Source organism: Chiroxiphia lanceolata, chromosome 18 (genome assembly GCF_009829145.1).
Source record: "Chiroxiphia lanceolata isolate bChiLan1 chromosome 18, bChiLan1.pri, whole genome shotgun sequence".
Lineage (NCBI taxonomy): Eukaryota > Metazoa > Chordata > Aves > Passeriformes > Pipridae > Chiroxiphia > Chiroxiphia lanceolata.
Window position 1 is genome coordinate 4,519,963 of NC_045654.1, and position 17,676 is coordinate 4,537,638.

General features: G+C 40.4%; 1 protein-coding gene across 2 annotated transcripts in view; it reads right to left on the bottom strand.

The window, feature by feature from the left end:
- Positions 1 to 17,676, bottom strand: part of SPPL3 (signal peptide peptidase like 3) — a 54,636-nt gene that overhangs the window by 29,449 nt on the left and 7,511 nt on the right. The window lies entirely within an intron of this gene.

The window sequence follows — 17,676 nt, forward strand, 5'->3', positions numbered from 1 at the left end:
AGTGAAACAAAACAAAAAGAGAGAAATAGGAGTAATTTGAGATGTTCCACTAAAAACAGACTTTCCTACAGACTTTGTTAGGGCTCAGGCAGGCATTTCAATTGGTAACCAGAGAACAAGTCTGCTGTTTATCAGGCAGAGAACTCAGAACAACATTTTCACGCTATTCCATACCATATATATATATATATTTACATATACAATCTTAAACCCCAATTCCCTCTTCTACCCTTTCCAGAAAGCTGCTTTCCTAAAATTCTCCCTGCAAAACCAAAGCTCCCAACGAAACTGCTAAGAGCAAACCCTCCTCTGAGCTCACTTTGTGATGAAACTGGAGTGTGTGTCCAGGGAGGCATCAGGAGACACAGTCTTGGAAAAAAAAAGTATTTTCTGTTAAAAACATTATCAGAGCTACTCTCTTGGTTTACCCCACTGTTTGCCAGCACAACAAAGAATTACATGTTTCACAGTGTTTCAGAATTACAGCCACCGGAAGATTTCCAGATTTCATGCTCAGCTTGGAGCACTCGTTTCCTCACAGGAATGGGGGCACAACTTCCAGTCCCTGCATGGAAGCATAAGAGTACTTTGCTTCCTCAAAGGAGCATTATTCCAAACCATTATTCCAAATCGTGTCCATATACCTTGAAGGTATTTTCAGCTCCTGACCTCCCCGCTGCTCCAGTGGAACCACACTAAACAGGGTATTTGGGAGCAAAATTTGCAATCAGTGGTTCATGGAAAAAAATTACATCTTCACGTAAGTTGTACTGGACACACATATCTGAGTATTAAGTAGCCTGAACCAAAATAAATATCCAAAACCCTATTGATTATCTTTGGCATTGCTGTCCCAGAAAATACTGCCTTTATTATTTTGTACTCAGTGGGAGTCTGGATACATAATTTTCATCTCTTACCTACACACAGAAGAAATTACTCTTTTGAGGTTTATTGAGCTGTTGAGAAGGGTTGTTTGGTTGATTTGGGTTGGGAGTTTTGCTCTAAACCACACAAATGAAAAAAGACGTGGGAACCGCCCTTTCTTTTTTTCTTTCTCAAAGAAAGAAACAACAAGATGTCATGAAAAGCAGGACATGCTTTTACTGCCAAATATATGTCACCACCAGCCAAGAATCCTCTCCAGAAGCCGATTTTGAAACTGTATCACAAGTATTTGTGACTGCAAACATTTTTTTTCTTTTGGAAAATGTGAACAAAACATCCATGCAATGATGTCTGCAATAGGGGATCCCTGTGGAAGAAGACATCATTTCAACGAGTTAAGCCAACAAGAACATGTGGAAAAACACATTTGATATCAAAACACAGACTAAGCGAACATTTCCTCAATTTTTGTATTTTACTGTGTCATGTTTATTTTAACTGAGCTGTTTCAGTTCTGTTCTTCCAGAACACTGGCATCCTACTACAGACCAGCCCCGGCAAACTGCTGAACCAAGGCACAGGCCTGGTTTTATTTTTTAAAAACAATTATTACTTTTATCCTTTCTTGACAATTAAATCTGAAGGACTCCAGCCTATGACAGGATTTGCCTGTGTTGGTTTGAAAATCGAAAGCTTGAGGCAAGAAAGTCCAACACTGTAAATTGTATCCCCCTTCAGTCAGCTCACCTCTGACTTCAGCAGCATTAACAGAGCTCTGCCAATAAAACCTTCTTTTCCAAACACTTGCCATTACAATTAGCTTGGGTTTTGCTTGTAAAACTTATTTTATTCATAGGCAGGAAAAGAAGAAAGAAGTGGAAAAATGCGCCCAGCCCCGTTTTCGTGCGGGGAGGTTCATCCCGGCCAGCAGCTGCACCATCAGCAGGTGTCAAAATGGACAGAGGGAGTCAACATGTGGCCAGGGACAAGGTGGGACTAAAACCCTCCCAGGAGCAGCTTACACTTGGATCTGGTTAAGCACACTGTAATACACACACCTGAAATCCAAGCTTTGCAGGAGTTCATGGAGATTAAACAAAACTAACCTTCCTGTTTTCCTGTAACCAACCCTGCACGCAGAAGGAAGTGCTGCTTTAATGAAGTTCATTTTCAAAACAGACCACAGGTACTGTAGTTGCTGCAACAGATGACAACATTTTATAATATTTTGTGCTGTTTCAGTCCTTTCAGATTTGTTTTCACAGTAAATTCTACAGCTGCAGCATGCAGTAGTATCCACTGAAAACTAACCAAGTTCTGTGTTCCCACAAGCCCTTTGAGCACCTGCACTTTATAACCCACAGTTCTGCAACACCTTTGCTCCCACCACAGAACAACACCTTGAGGCACAGGCCACCCATTAAAAAAACTGTTCCTTCAGAATGAGAAAAAGACATAAAACTCATTTGCTGAACTAATTAAAGAAACTGTATTGCCTGTAACTGCCTTCATAGTTTGTCAAAGCCTTCAGTGCACTGCAGGGGACACGTTCAAGTTCTGCTGTAGTACCACAAAAACTGGCCAACAAAATATGAACACAATGCTTTTGTGGAAGAACTCAAATCAGCAAATGTCAGAACAAGACATAAATATGTAATTACGAAAATGTACATAAATATATGTCTGAGCCATCTGACTGAGCAAGGCTGCAGCTCGGCCACAGGAACGAACTGACCACACGGGAAGACTCTCCTCGTGTAGAAAACTGTTTCCACGTTCCACAGATAATCAAAAGGACAACTGGAAGGAGGGAGAAGAAAGGAGGTCAAATCAAGATCTGTTACGCACAATCCTCTCTCCCCAGAGCCACAAGTACATTTCTTTGGGTCAATTCTCAGATTCCAACAGGCCAGTGAACTCTGCAAAGGTCAGGCCATATTAGCCTACCCCAAAGACTTGCTGAAACAGCTCTTCTATCTAAATTACCACTTTCAACTGTATGGATTTTCAAAAAATAGCCCGTTTTACATCAGAAAAAAGGCAAATCAAGGGTGTGGTTACTGTAATTTAAGTCTACAAAGTACCACTGTGCAAACTGCCTACAGTTCTGTGCTCAAGAGTCTCATCATGATCCAAATAACACTGTGCTCTCGGAAGGGCCCTTTGGAAATGCCAGTGGTTATCCCTGGTGCAGGAAAGCTTTCTGCAATTTTGATGGCTAAGACCCTTTTGGATTATTAAGGTATCAATTTATACCCCAGTTATTTGTGCAACCCAGAGTTTTCAATCCCCTGGCAGTACAGCTCTGCATTAGACACAAGGCTGCTCAGTGCTGGCTTTTTGTTTTATGAAGTTACAGGAAAAAGACAAAAACTTCCCCAAAATCTTCACCTTCGGCTCCCACCTACGTTTTCATCTCTGTAAATCTTTTTATACGTCACAGAAAAGCTCATTAACCACGACTATAATCATGTAAAACAGGAGGACAATCTGTGTTTTGTAACACTCTCTTACATACACACATTAAATTACATTTTCACTAAAAGGAAAAAAAATCAAACTATTCCAAATAAAAGAAATCAAACAAAACACTCAAACTCAATCTTCTCTACCAGATATTCCCAGACCACCAAAATAAGCTCATAAAACTGGACATACTGGACTAGCCTTACTTTTGAGTACTTTAAAAATGTGACACTCTGACTTCAACTTTTTCTAGGAAAGTGGGGGATAGGAAGACTTCAGCTCTACACTTGTTCACCTCAGGAACTACAAAAAGCTTCTCAGGTCTATAGTAGACCAAAAGCTCTACAGTAGTATCTAATGCAATAGTATTAGATTACTTTGGCACACACACGAAGTCAAACACCTAAACTGAACCAATCTATTCTCTAAACATACAAATATGATCAGAAGGCATATTGATATAAGCAGAATTATCCATCATTATTCCTGATAATACAAGAAAAAAGTGCTGGTGGGGGAAAAAATGAGCTTCAAGTGAATGAAGGAACTGAATCCAGAAAATGTAAGGTGTGTTTAATTTCTTCATTGAAGCAGAAGCAATGACTGAAAAAGCCACCCCTTCTACTTTGCTATGTAAGTGAAAAGCAAGGAGCTTAGAAAGAAGTAAAACCTAACAAAACCAAAAAAACCAAACCTTCCATGCAGTTAAAAAGAAAAGCTTGAAGTAAAATCTCACACCTGTAATATTGTAATGATAATATTCCATAGTTCCAGCACTTCATTTGTAGGAATAATGCACTGCTGTTCACTAAACCAGAAATACAATTCGAAAATAAAAAAAAAAAAAAATCAAACAGCAACATAATTTACTGTTTGAAAAGCAAATGCAAGGCAACTTCTTTACAAAGAATAAACTCCTTTAAACAGGCAAAAAAAATCCAAGCATCACTGGGATCTACATTACCAGTGTGTCAAACAGCAGCTTTTCACTCCTGAATGGATCCCACCCAGAGAGAAGGCACAAAGCTGTATTTGAGCACACCACGATTCCCATGATTAGCTCCGTTAAAACCGAGGCAGTAGAGGGGGGAAATTAAGTTTAAAACCAGGATTTTCTTTCTGTTCTCATGCAACTCACACCCACAAGCACAGGACACACTCCACAAAGTCTCTTAATCAACGGGAAGGGAAGGTTATTTTACCCGGCGTAGAAAGCAAACCCAAACAAGTAAATCACAGAGTGAGGTGTATTTATTACAGGAGGAGAAGTCCTGAGCATAAAAGCATAAAGCACCAAAATGACACACTCCACACGAACAGAGCCAAGCAATGCAGCCTGTTCCCAGGGTACCTGTGCCAAAGGCTTGGTGACTCAGGGTAGCACAAAGCTTGGCAACACAGCTCCAGCTTCAATTGTTAGCATGGCACTAAATGCATATAAACAGACTCTAATGCAATTATCTTGTTAAAATTGCATATGATTTAGTACAGAAGTCAATTAAGGTTTCACATTATGAGCATTATGATTTCCCCACAGTACTGAGCCTACTAATACCAGTATTTTGGAGACACTTCTGTAGTCACATTTGTTTTCCTGAGGTGTTCTCCTCATTTCTCTTCCTTTTAGTCATCCTGAGTAAGAGCACACAATGCATCCGGCACAGGAAGGAGAGTGGAGCCTGTCACTGGGATGAGTGCAGAGAACAGTTTCTAAGATGAGTAGGAGAGATAAGAACTGAGTTTATTTAGCCTAGAAATATACACAGTAAGGGGAGAAGCCAGCTCACAGGCAAAATGAAACACCACATGAGGGAACTCTGAGATTAAAATGACTAAAATCGTGTTGCTAACAATAGGGGAATTCACACTCTTTCCAACACCAAATAAACTAATCCAGTTGAACAATTTTTTTCCCTCTCAAATCCAATTTCATTTTAAGATTAACATCTCCACAGTCACGAAAAAAACCTATTGATAACACAAGAGGTGGCAGTTCTTCCTTTTTCATGCACTGTGCTTTTGGGGGCAACCAAAACCCAAAGAACACAAAGCCCAAAAGGGACCAGGTGCAAATGTATTATCCAGTATGCTTTATTTTATTCCTGAAAAACAAGAAAAAGAAGGAGAACATGTCCTACTGCTCCTTTGTACTCACTTATTCTAAACTGTTGAGGTTTAATGAAATGATAATGTTCAGATAGATTATTAGAGGTATCTCACATGCTGAGCTGAGCCTCCAAATGTTGAAATCCTTATTAACAGCAAATTTTCTTAACAGCAGTTGTGATGCCTTCAATATTGCATCACATAAACCTTCTGGACAAACTAAAGTATACGAGTCTTCATGTAAAAGACCGAGTGAAATTTATAGTTGACCAGCATCAAATTACAGCCACTTCAAAATTCAACTACTTTTATCTGGAGAAATTGTCGTTTCACTCTGTACCATTCTACTTCTACAAACACAGAATTGAAACCTACCCCCCAAATCCACCATCAGACAACACAGAGGGTGAGTCTGTAATATTTCTGCAAGCCCAGGGGTAACCAGCTTCAAAAGCTACTAGAGATCCCAAACAAAATTGAAAGATTATTTTTACTGGACAAAATATTTGCCTTTTAAAAAGCCAATTTCTATGGAAAGGCATTAAGATAAAATCACACAGGAAAGCAAGTTCTCTCCTGCTTCAGTTCATCCACTAACTTGCACTAATCATTCTAAACATACAACTGACCCTCCAAGGCTAAAGGACCCAAGTTGTTCCGTTCTTTTCCCATCCCCCTTACTGTAACATGCCTTTTATTCATTAATTCAAGCTGTACTCATTTAATGGGTGTCCCAGGCCAGACAAACTGCAGCACAGCAGGGCAGAGATTCACTTCTAAAGGAAGTTTTTACTTCAGTATTCATGAAATGCTACGGCAGAGTCAGATCAGATCTCCACCAGCACAGCCCTAACCCAGACAGAAAGCCAGGCCAGCCTGCAGGAGCAGCCACATCAGATTTTTCAGGTGTTACTGAAAATCCTGACAATTCCAGCCACGTGAACAGAAAGGAAAGCCACATAAATGCAAGGCAGGCTAACTTCTGTTCTTCCCGTCTTTAACAGAACTGGTTTGAGAAGTGCAAACTGACACCTCTGCATGAGCCCTTAAGCCCACTGAAACAAGGGTCTCCAATTTTTACATTAACTTAAAATAGCTTCCCTATGGATTAGGGAATTAATAGCTCAATGCTTTTAGGAAAAGCACAGAACTGGGGGGCTCCCCAGGGATGCCCAAGTAGGAGCAGGCTCAGCACCACTCAATGCACGCCTGGCATCCAGGAGCTACTCTAAGGCAAACACGGTGTGGTTTTGAGGACAGGCTGCTGATGCCACAGCACAGGACTCAGCTTTCCAGGAAATTCTACATGCTGGAAGCATAAATGCTGATCCTTCACCATCTGCTCTTCCATTCACATTTCATGTAATGTATGTAGTAATAACGAAATACAGATCAAAGTGAGTGACCAGATTTAAGCACTGCAGGTAAACAAAACAGCCTTTTCAAACTCAGCAACAGCCTCCTGCCACCACCACGCAACAAGTGAAATAAAACTGTATCTGTGGGGAGGAGCAATCCCTCATCACACCAGCAAACACACAGCTGGGGAGGCAGGAGCTTTTCAGTACATAAACACAAGAGGTTTTGATATCCTCCGGGGGACATAAACACCCACACATCGTTAGTGACAAAATTGCCTCTCACCAGAAGTGTATTTACCATCATATCAGCGATATTAGAAAACTGGGATAGTAACAAAATAACATTTGAAAACCTCAAGTTTTCCTGCTTAAGGAAAAAAAGCAATGTATAGAGCTAAAGATACTCAAAATGTATTAAGAAAATGAAAAGGGGATGTCACAGTTCTCTAAGCAGCACTGGAAACGGCGAAGGGGGAAAATTCCCCTGAGCTGCAAATGTAATGTTTCAGCAATCAGTGTTGCTGAAATTTGGATTTTCATAATACATTAGCATATTTGCATAAGACTTTTAATCTAGTCATTCAAGTGAGGCAGCCAGGATACATTTTAAAAGCTCTATTCTGTATAATTAAGGGTGTAAGACAACTCATAAAACAGAAATCTGCCTCTCTATGAAGTTATCAGGTTAAATACATTTAATTCACTTAAGTTCACGCTTTCATTGATTTTTCCCCGTACACATACAATGTATATGGGAATGCCTTAGAACCACACATACAACCCTTTCTATCCCAAATCCTATATTGCACCTGGAACACTTCTTATTTCTGAACCCAGAAAACTCTTTAACAGTGATAGAGAGCAATTTTTTCCAACCAACCAACCTCAATCAAAATCTTTTTTTTTTTCCCAGCCAGAATGCAAACACCTGGAGTCTTAGAAACAATGTATTCCTCGTGTCCCCCACAACAATTCCCTTGCTCAGTTCCATCCCTGTTCTGGATTTGAAGTCTCAAAGCCACCTACAAAAAACTACCGAGCTAAATCCTCCCAATATCCTCCTGTAATCCCCAGAGGGACCTTAAGCACCAGACCAGTCTGAAAATACCAGAGTGCCCTGGGAAGGCAGAGATGACACACTGTGGGCTGCATTTATATTTCTGCTGATATTTCTTGCTCAGGAAAAAAAAAAACCAAACAAAACAAACCTTCCTGGAAAAGATTTTGTAGTGAACATCCAGATGTTTACCTTCCTAAAATAACTGAGTTCACCCTTGGAACGCTCTTGTATTCCAGAGCACCCTTCAGGCAAAAGCACTCACATCAGAACCAGAAGGCATAAACTCAACTCCAGCAGAAGTTAAACTCAGGAAAATGCAGCAGCAAGATGACAAAGTTGACTCAAACATTAGAATTTTTGGTTGATTGTTAGTTTAAGTCACCTACTAAATTTAGACACAATTCACATTGAGTTTGTCACTTTGCTTTGATTCCTGTACCTAAAAAATATATGCTATTTTGAGTCCATAACATTAAAATGCTCTTTAACTTTCACAACATTATTTGGATTTGAATGCACAGAATGATGAATAAAGTAAGCCCAGTAATTTAAAAATATCACTTAATTATCCTTACTATTTTATTTGAAAACTATTTTGTGTAAGAAGTAAAGCACCACGAGGATGTAGCTGACATAAAGCTGTTTTTAAAACACTATGTGATGACTGTTTGGCATTTGGGGGACATTTAAAGTTAAGATTTTATTCATGAGAAACTGCAACTTGTGTTGCACAGGATTAAGCACAACAACAATAAAAACAAAATCACAACAGCACAAAGTTCAGATATTTTTCCTGCCTGTTTTGTTTCCTGTATTTTAATTTTCTGAGACTTCTAAAGCAAATGTATCTGAAATGCAGGAAAAGGCAAATATTATGTAAAATGGACGAAGCTGGGTAACATCTTCATGCGAGAAAGAGAAAAAAAATGTAACAAGAAAGTGACAGATAGGATTTTGGATGAAAAAATGGAGAGAACTTCTCTTCAAAGTGATTTTTTTTTTTTTAACTCAGAACTTCTGGTTTGTCCAAACGTCTTCCTCTAATCTCTCCTGAAATTACTGTAACAGTACAACTCTTGGAAAGCACATTTTCAACCCCAAAGTAGTTCTAAAAATACTGAGCACACCGAGCCAGGTTCACACACACTGAAGGTGAGGGCTCTGGGCTGTGTGATGCTGCAGGAGATGCCGAGGTCGCACCCGGGCGAGTCAGAGCCAAGGTCTCAGGCAGCAAACCAGGACCTGCTGGAACCTCAGCAGGGCAATGGGAAACCTTTCCCTGCTTTTTGAGCTGCTGTGCTCTCTACCAAAGTGTGTGGGATGTTCAGTGAAATGGTTGCATCAATGGATACAGAGGTTAGTTTTGTCCCCTCAGCCCAGGGCACTGCACTTCCCAGACCCTGCTCCCTGCAGGGAGGGAGAGGGGCACATTTTCTACCAAGGGTTTGCAGGTGTCCCTGCTCTCTCCATTCACTTTAGGTATTTATGCAGTCCTAAATCTGAACTTTAAAACTAAGTTGATGTGAATAGTCACCCCATAACTTCTGAAGCGTATACAAGTAAGAATTCAATTAATATATAAGTTTTGTAGATTATTTCTTTCTCTGATTAATAAACTACTGTGAAAGCAAGAAAGGTGGAGATTCCCACTAGTATGATTTTAGAAAACTACCTACAACACATGCAAGCAATCCACAAGAGTTTTCACTCAATTTAGCCCATGATGAAGTCTTCATTCTTTTCTCTTTCAGCAGCTCTCACTTATTATGTTCACCTAAGCAACCCCCATGGGAAGTCAGAGACGTTACTGAATATTAGAAACTCTGTGGAAGGCAAACGCTGGATTTGACCAGGAATGTGATGACAAAGAGTCTGCTCTAGGCTTCTTTCATGTTTTAGAAAGCCAGTTTGCTTTCAGTTCCTTTTAGGGGAGAATGACATAGATTCCAGAGGTGTAGTCAGCTATATGAAATCGTTTCACAAAACAAAATATGAACCACAATGTCCACTCTCCTGGGAATGAAGGAGGATAAATAACTAATCACAAAGGAAAACATTATATTTTATTAAGAAGGTAGACCAGAAAAACATTCTCTTTTAACATCAGGCATTTCATTTGCTGCAGTAAGTGTGCAATGGCAGCACTGCCCAGTTCCAGACAGAGTGCAGCATGAACTAACCACCACGTCACTGGTAAGGCTGATGATTTTCATCTTTCTGTATTAAGCAAGATTTACTAATAACTTTCTCTGAAGATGAAAGAGAACATACAAATTATCCACCAGAATTTAGATGACACAGAATTTAATTCATATCACTTATAACAGCAGGAAAAGAGGCAGAAGTAGCATATCTGGCTTGGGATGAGCAGTCACAACGTACCACAGAATTATTAGTTCTGGAGTCTCCACTATTACATGTGGACAACAAAGACACCATCAGTTTGCTTCAGTGTTGATATTTCTCTGGTGTTTAACACATACTTGAAGTAGTTCTCCTAATTTCTCTTTGAACTCCAACTGACACCAAAACAGTCTGCTGCATTTATTACCCACTTCCCAGATTTTGCAATGGCTTCCCCACTTTTCAGACTGTCTCCTTTTGGTTTGAGAAAAAACTCTGCCCAGTGTGAAACTGCCAGTCATCGGTTATTTAGGGAACTCTTGGCCTTCCTGGTTTCAGGCCTCAGTACTTAAAAGGTCTCTCTGAATGCATTTCTCTCCAGTGGAACACAAATCTAGTTCAGGGCACAATGTTGCTCCCAACCATGTGTCTCCATATGCACCAGACAAAACACGGCTCTGAAATGTCTCTCTTTCCTTCTACCTGCAGTAGATACACCTGAATCACAGGTCATACATTTTCATTTGTAAACTGTGAGCTACCTCAGCAGTAACTGTTCTATAAATTTATAAGACAAATAAATTGTCAGCATGAGATGGCTGTATTCCTTCCCTGCCCATCTTCTGTGCAATTCTAACAGTGTCTTAATTAGCAGCATGAATTATTTGCCATGGTAATAGGGAGATATTCAAAGCACAGAATGATGATTTCCCTGAAAGTTCAAACAAGACACTGGCTGGAGATGCACCTCCTGAGACATTATTAGCAAAAGACAAATAATATATAAGCATCTCTACTACATCCAAGCCCAGACTATTGCACAAGTGAAATATTTCTTTACAAAACCCAATACAGCTGCATGAGCAAGGTGATGATCCTCACGGTGAGCTGTGAGAAATGTGAGCAACTCAGCCTGGAATGTCCAAGGAGATCCGTGTTAGTCCCTACCAACGTTCAGATGATCGTCACGGGCAAGATGGAGCAAAACAACAGCGACTGTAGCACTCGATGACTGAGTTCTGATGCCACAGCATAAGCCATCAGTAGAAATTATTTTCTTTCCAGAGGTTAAACAATTATGAATTCCTAAAACAAACAGCCCAAGCAAATGCCCCAAGTATAGCAGCTCTTCTGCTGCAGCACATGCAGCTCACAACTCCCACGTGGGCTGCAGAGATGGAACATGTCTCATGTGGAAACCACACCTGGTACAGAACCCAGCCCTTGTTAATAAGCAAAGCAGGTGACTGATGACCCTGGCACTGAACTCTGCTGAGATTCTGGACTTCCAGTTCTCTCTTGATGTCATGAAAACAACATGGATCTTAAATCCAACTGACACAGCTACATAAAGGGTTTCTCAGCTGTTCTCTTCACATTTTCTACTTAGGAGAGTGTCTGTAACTGTCCAGCAGGGAAAGTAGAGTTTGGCTGGCAGCAGGGAGGGTCTGCTGCTGATCTAAACCACAGCAGCACCTGAAGAGGAACTGAGAACAACCTCAATACCACACAGGAAACAGAAACATAACACACTCCTTGAACCTTACCCAGCACATCTTCATGTTTATGGGTTCTTTCCTCTTGGAAAAAGAACCCAGCTCAGCTTAGTAAATTCCTTATTGCAAAATCATAAGCAAGTTCTGGTACATTTATATCATAAAACAACTGGAAGGAAAATGACTTTAGTGATGAAAATTGCAAATGGCATTACAGAGTTGTGCAGGATTTTTATTACCATTTGGCCTTATGTTCCACATTTGTATCAAAAATGTGTGCGTGGGGTCTCTCTAAGTTTAAAAGTACCAGATCTAAAAAAAAAAAGTCTAGTTACAACATGCTAAAAATTTAACTGAGGACCTCCTCATGATGAAGAAAACATCCACTCGATGTTGATTTCTAAAAATATCTCAACATATTATATGTCCAAGACGCTTTTAGTTACAAAATAGATACAACTCAAAGAAACTTTTGTTTCCAAAATAAGAGCACTGTGAATTTCTATTCCTTGGGCATTTTGCAAAGTTACTGTCCTTAGGTGTCCACAACTTTAAGAAAATCTAAATACTTACTTGCTTTTACAGTGTTGAAAAGCTAGCATGGAAAAGCTACAGGACATCCCACCCCTGATAAGGCACCACACTTGCTAAGATCTGTGAATTCACATCATTTCTACAACTATTTTTAAATTATTTCCTTTGTTCCTCTCTCTGTGTAAATTCCCAATAAAAGAATTAACAGCCACAGAAATGGAGGATAAGTTCATCTCTTTAGATGACTTGGGGCATTATTCAGTGTCTAGAGGGGTCAGGAGATTTTGTTATCTCGCTTCAACAAATTTTGAAATATTATGGCGCTGCAGCCATTCCAAATTAATATAGATTCTATTAATAGATTGTCATGGAGTCCTAGAATCCAGCTCTTCCAAAGCTATCCATTTCCTCTGCACTATCAAGATACAGGATATTCAACAGCAAGTTTCCTAACAGCACTGAAAAATTCCCTTAGGAAAACCTCTCAACAGTTTAACTACAAACAGTGAATTAGAGGCCATTATTAGTAACAAAGGATAACAAATTTTCACACTTTACCATAACAAAAAGAAACTATATTAGTGTTTTCCAGAACTGAAGCAATAATGCACGTGAACAAGGTTCCAGACAATTGAGTCTTTAATGTAAGAAAACACAGCCTTGTCTTCTAGTAATGCAATTCAGCCTCATCCCAGACACTGTCAGTCATCCAAGTCAAGAAAAGGCATTTTTCTGAATAAGGTCGTTGGAGATAAATACTCTATACAATGAATTGCTCAACTCCACCTTCCTCCTCTTGCTCCTCTTACAACCACATTCCCCAAGAGTCAGAATCCGCTGCAGATCCAGGGCTAAAAGTTCATCTAAAGTGCAGCTGAGCCAAGACCCATCATCCTGGGCATATTTATCATCAACATTCCATCACAGGCAGAATATTAGGGTTGTCATGGTGCCAGCAAGCAGTCAAAAAAGGACAATGACAAAAGAAACACATTAATTATGTGGCAGAAAGAGACGACTCTCAGGATATGCAGGGAAATTCCTGAATGTCTTTTGGCCTGAGCATTCCTGCACAGCACTCAGACCGTCCCTCGGGCCAGCACAGATTTTTCACAGCCACGGTGGTCAGACAGTGTGTCCGTCTGACACCTGGTAAGGTGTCTGAGCTGTGGGAGCTGCAGTCACTGCTCTGTTTGCTGTACCAAGAGCTGACCAGGCAGCTGAGACACACCAATAATCCAGCGTGAGAGACAGGACAAGCTGTGACGCCTCTGAGGACCCAATGAACGACTTCACCTTGAACATCTTATTGTAAAGCACTGGAAGACAAATGTGTCATCATTCTGGCAGCTTTGCCTGGACAGGAAACAATACACTGTGCAAAACAACTACTTAAATATTTAAGACAACAAATCTTAACAAACCTGGAATCTTATGGGATGCAGAGAGGACAGCAACAGACTAAATCAAAAAAATTCAGACCGAAGTCCATATCTCCATCTGAAGCAACACAGAGAGGAACACACAAAAAATACAGCAGGTTTCCTAACAAGCACACAGAGGATACCACTGCTTGATGCTATATTTGATCTCATCCAGAACCAAAACCAGAAGTAGTTGATCCTCTCCCAGGTATAGAGTTTCACTCAAGACACATATACTGGAGAGTTCATCTTGAGTGCCTAACCTCCTCTCAGAGTATCACCTAAAAACATTCTGTGCATATTCCTGCTTAAGTTCTTTCCCTTGTGGCCAGCTCCATCCTTTATCCCCAGGCTCTCACTGCAGCCCTGCTCCTTGTCTTGCAGGGTCATCCCAAGGTTCTAATCAAAGCTTCACCCCAGGAGAGCAAACTGCCCCTGACCACCACAAAATCTGTGCCCAGTTCTGGACTTGGTCACTGCCAACACACCTACATCCCCAGCAACAGAGACATTCTTCCACTAACCCTGTTGTAACTATCTGGAGTACAATACTCACTGTAGTGAAGGACTAATAGAAGAAGGGTTTATTCACATTCATAAGGTTTCTTTCTGTAAGTGAAAGAGCTGCTCACGCAGAGCAGAACTCTGATAGCAGAACACGCTGCAAATCCCACCTCCTTGGTAAGTCACTGTCTCCTTATAAAGGAAATGTAACAATTGAAGCAAAACCAGTGGTTCAGAGTGAGAAAGTGCAAGAGTACTTGTACTAGAACCGTACAACTGGTTTAGCTGGGAGATACAGGTGTTTTTGGCAATGAGTGCTACAGAAAAGCTTAATATGCAGGCACTACTGGGAAGAATGAATTAAATTAAATGCTAGAATAGGTCCCAGGAAGACACCCTAGCAAAGACCCAGGGCTGTATCTCCCCAGCAGCCAGGGATCATCACTTTGCAGTTTACACAGATTCAAAAATGCAGCTGCCCAAACCTATGGATGAACACTCACCCAAGACTTAATGTATAAAGACACTCTGGGGCCCTCTCAGGTGTGGAGGATATTGATCTCAATGCTGCATTGATTCCTAGACAAAACACAGTTTTCCATCCCAATATAAAAATGTTTTTTCATATTTTGAGGTTTAACTTCCACAGCAATTCCTGTACTTAACTTACAAATACACGGAATACCTTGATATTCTCAAACAATTTTTTAAAGATATCACAATATAGTGAGCTCTCTAATAAGAAAAAGGTTGTTCAATTTTATTACAGAAGTCAGGAAAGAGGACGTTATCTCACCTATATTGACTCTACTGTTGACTTAAAAAACCAAAACAAAACCACACCTCGTACCTCTGACACTTAAGCTGGTATTTATTGATTACATGCTTAGAAATCCAAACTCTTTTTAGCAATGCATTCAGAGGTCAGATCAAAAAATAAAACTCACAACTAATAGTTTAATCAAAGCATTTAACCATCAGGCCTTACAATCAACAAGCCAGAACCAAAGTCAAATTGGCCACTATGACCTTGTCATACAGAGAGAGCAGCTCTGGGTGCTATTGATGAGTTGATTCACCCACACAGTACAGGATCATAAACCCCACCACGATGTGCCTGGGTAGAATTAAACACTATTCTGTAAAAATTCCATAAAAGAACGATTAAACACCATCAGCAGCAACTATGAATCTTCAGTGACAGCACTGAAAGTGCATTCCTGGATGAGTCAAAGCTATGGAGCAGCCAGTCTGTCTGGCCAGATTTAAGCAGCTTTCATCGTGCCGGGCCTGTATTAAGACAAATTAATGTTGTCAGATGATGGCTGGTGAGATCCTGACATGGACACGACTACTCACAACTGCACCACGTGAACAGGGATTCAGCTGGCACAAAAACACATACAGACCATCCAAACAGGCCTCCTGCTTTTGCCACCTCCAAGTAAGAGAGGCAAACTCAGGAAAAAAAAATGTCTTGACAGCACCAAACGTGGTCACTTCCCAGACAAACAAAGCCTGTGCAGAGATCAGACTGGCAGGGCCTGATCTCTGCCTTACAACCTGTGTGCAAGGGAAACACAGACCTTTAACACACCTGAGCATCACCCTCAGGGCAGCTGGGCCAGGTCCGGAGCAAAAAACAGGCAGCAGAACAGATGGCAACTGTTTTCAACAAACTCTTGCCCAAACAGCTAAAAACTTTGTGCACAAGAAGTAGGAACATTCTTTAGAGAGGGCGCTTTGGGAATTTTAAGAAACTTTTTCCAGTAAAGTCCCCCTGCAGAGAAGTATTTCTGGTTTATGACAGATTTTTTTCATCTTTTGATTTAGCTTTAAGGTAGCTCTTTTTTATGTTCCATCTGCAAAAACATAAAAAATAAAGAGAAAGGTAGCGAGCTGGAAAACTAACATTGGGGTTCTTCTAAGGCACTTAAGTATGATAGGTTCTTTCTGTTCTGTACCATCTGTAAATGCTTACAGCTGCATCTGCTTTAGAAGCAGTCAAGTTAGCAGAAAATTAAAAAAAAAAAAAAAAAGCCCAGCTCTTTGCTATTTAGCTTTAAAGTTTCCTTTTCATGAGGAATAAAAAAGCACTCTTTAAACTATTTTCAACATAAAGCTTATTAGATTCTACTCTTCATCTTCAAAACCCTGCAGAGATCATAATGTTCCCCATGAGAGCTTTTAGCCCTTTGTGTAACTTCTGGAGCAGCTATTCCAGTGAAGGTACAGGATCAGCCACCTCAAGGAGAGTTCAGAGAGCAGATAATCAGAGAGTTCCTCCAGCACACAGACTATCAATCTGAACTTCTAAAACAGACCAGAATGACCTTGTGCCATCAAACCTAGAAAGCAAGACACAGACACATCTCACCTCCCCAGTGTGCAGTCCAGGCACAGAAATCCATATCACCCAGCTCTGTTTGCTCCCTTTGCCACCTGCTATTTCACCAACCTCACCTTTAGCTAACACTCCCCTGGAAAAGGGACTTCCCATTGACTAAATAGTCAAAGTGTCTGACACAGACTGATGGTGAGATAAATCACAACTGTAACCTTGAAAGTAGTACATTTACACCAGTAAAAACGTGCCTTTGTACAACTTATCACTGAGCCTTGGTCTTATACATTCAATGTATCTGTACCAACAGCTGGTTGATCCTATTACAGTGATTCCAGAATTCATTGTTGAATTTCTACCCACTGCAAAACTTCCAACTAAATTTAAATCAAGTTTTAAACCTATCCAACAGAAGAAGGATGTCAGATGGCCCAAGAGTCACAGACACCAAAGTAACACTGGCAGAGCTGTAATTCAGCTGTTGGGTTCACCTCTGCCCTGCAGAGCTCAAACATTTTGCAATTCTGGTTCTTGTTCAAGCTGTGTATCACAAGTGGAGTAAGCTGAACTTATTATTCCAAGTGATTACTGAAATTAAAATAAATCCTGTAGATATACATTTGCTACTCGCTTAACCCATGCAGAGAACCCCCTGCAAACTGTCAGTGCATCACTGCTGTACAGAAAGGTGCACCAATCTACATGCTGAGATCACCTGATTTTTTTGTACCACCCGAACCCACTGCCCCATGAATCCATGTCTGCAGTGGTTTTGCTCTATTGCATTGTAGTACTGACATGAGAAAAATGCTGTAAGCAGAGTTCCCAGCTCTACGATTCAGTGAAACATTCCCAACTCGTAACATTGTTATTGATCTCTGTAAACTTCTGAAAGACTTGAAATATACTTAAAATTGTATCATTGCAAATTTACTAGAAGTTATCTTCTGTCTAGTTATGAGATGAACAAAAGGACTTTTTGGAGACACTTCTGTCCAAACCCAGCAGCGTTCACAGGAACAAAGCAGTTGGACTCTTGAGACAGAAAGTGGACAGAAGCACAGTCTGGGTAGAACTAAGAGGACTGGAGGGTGCTGGGCTTTAAAAGTCAGTAGTTAATGCTGCACAGAACTCTTTTTTTTTTTCTTTT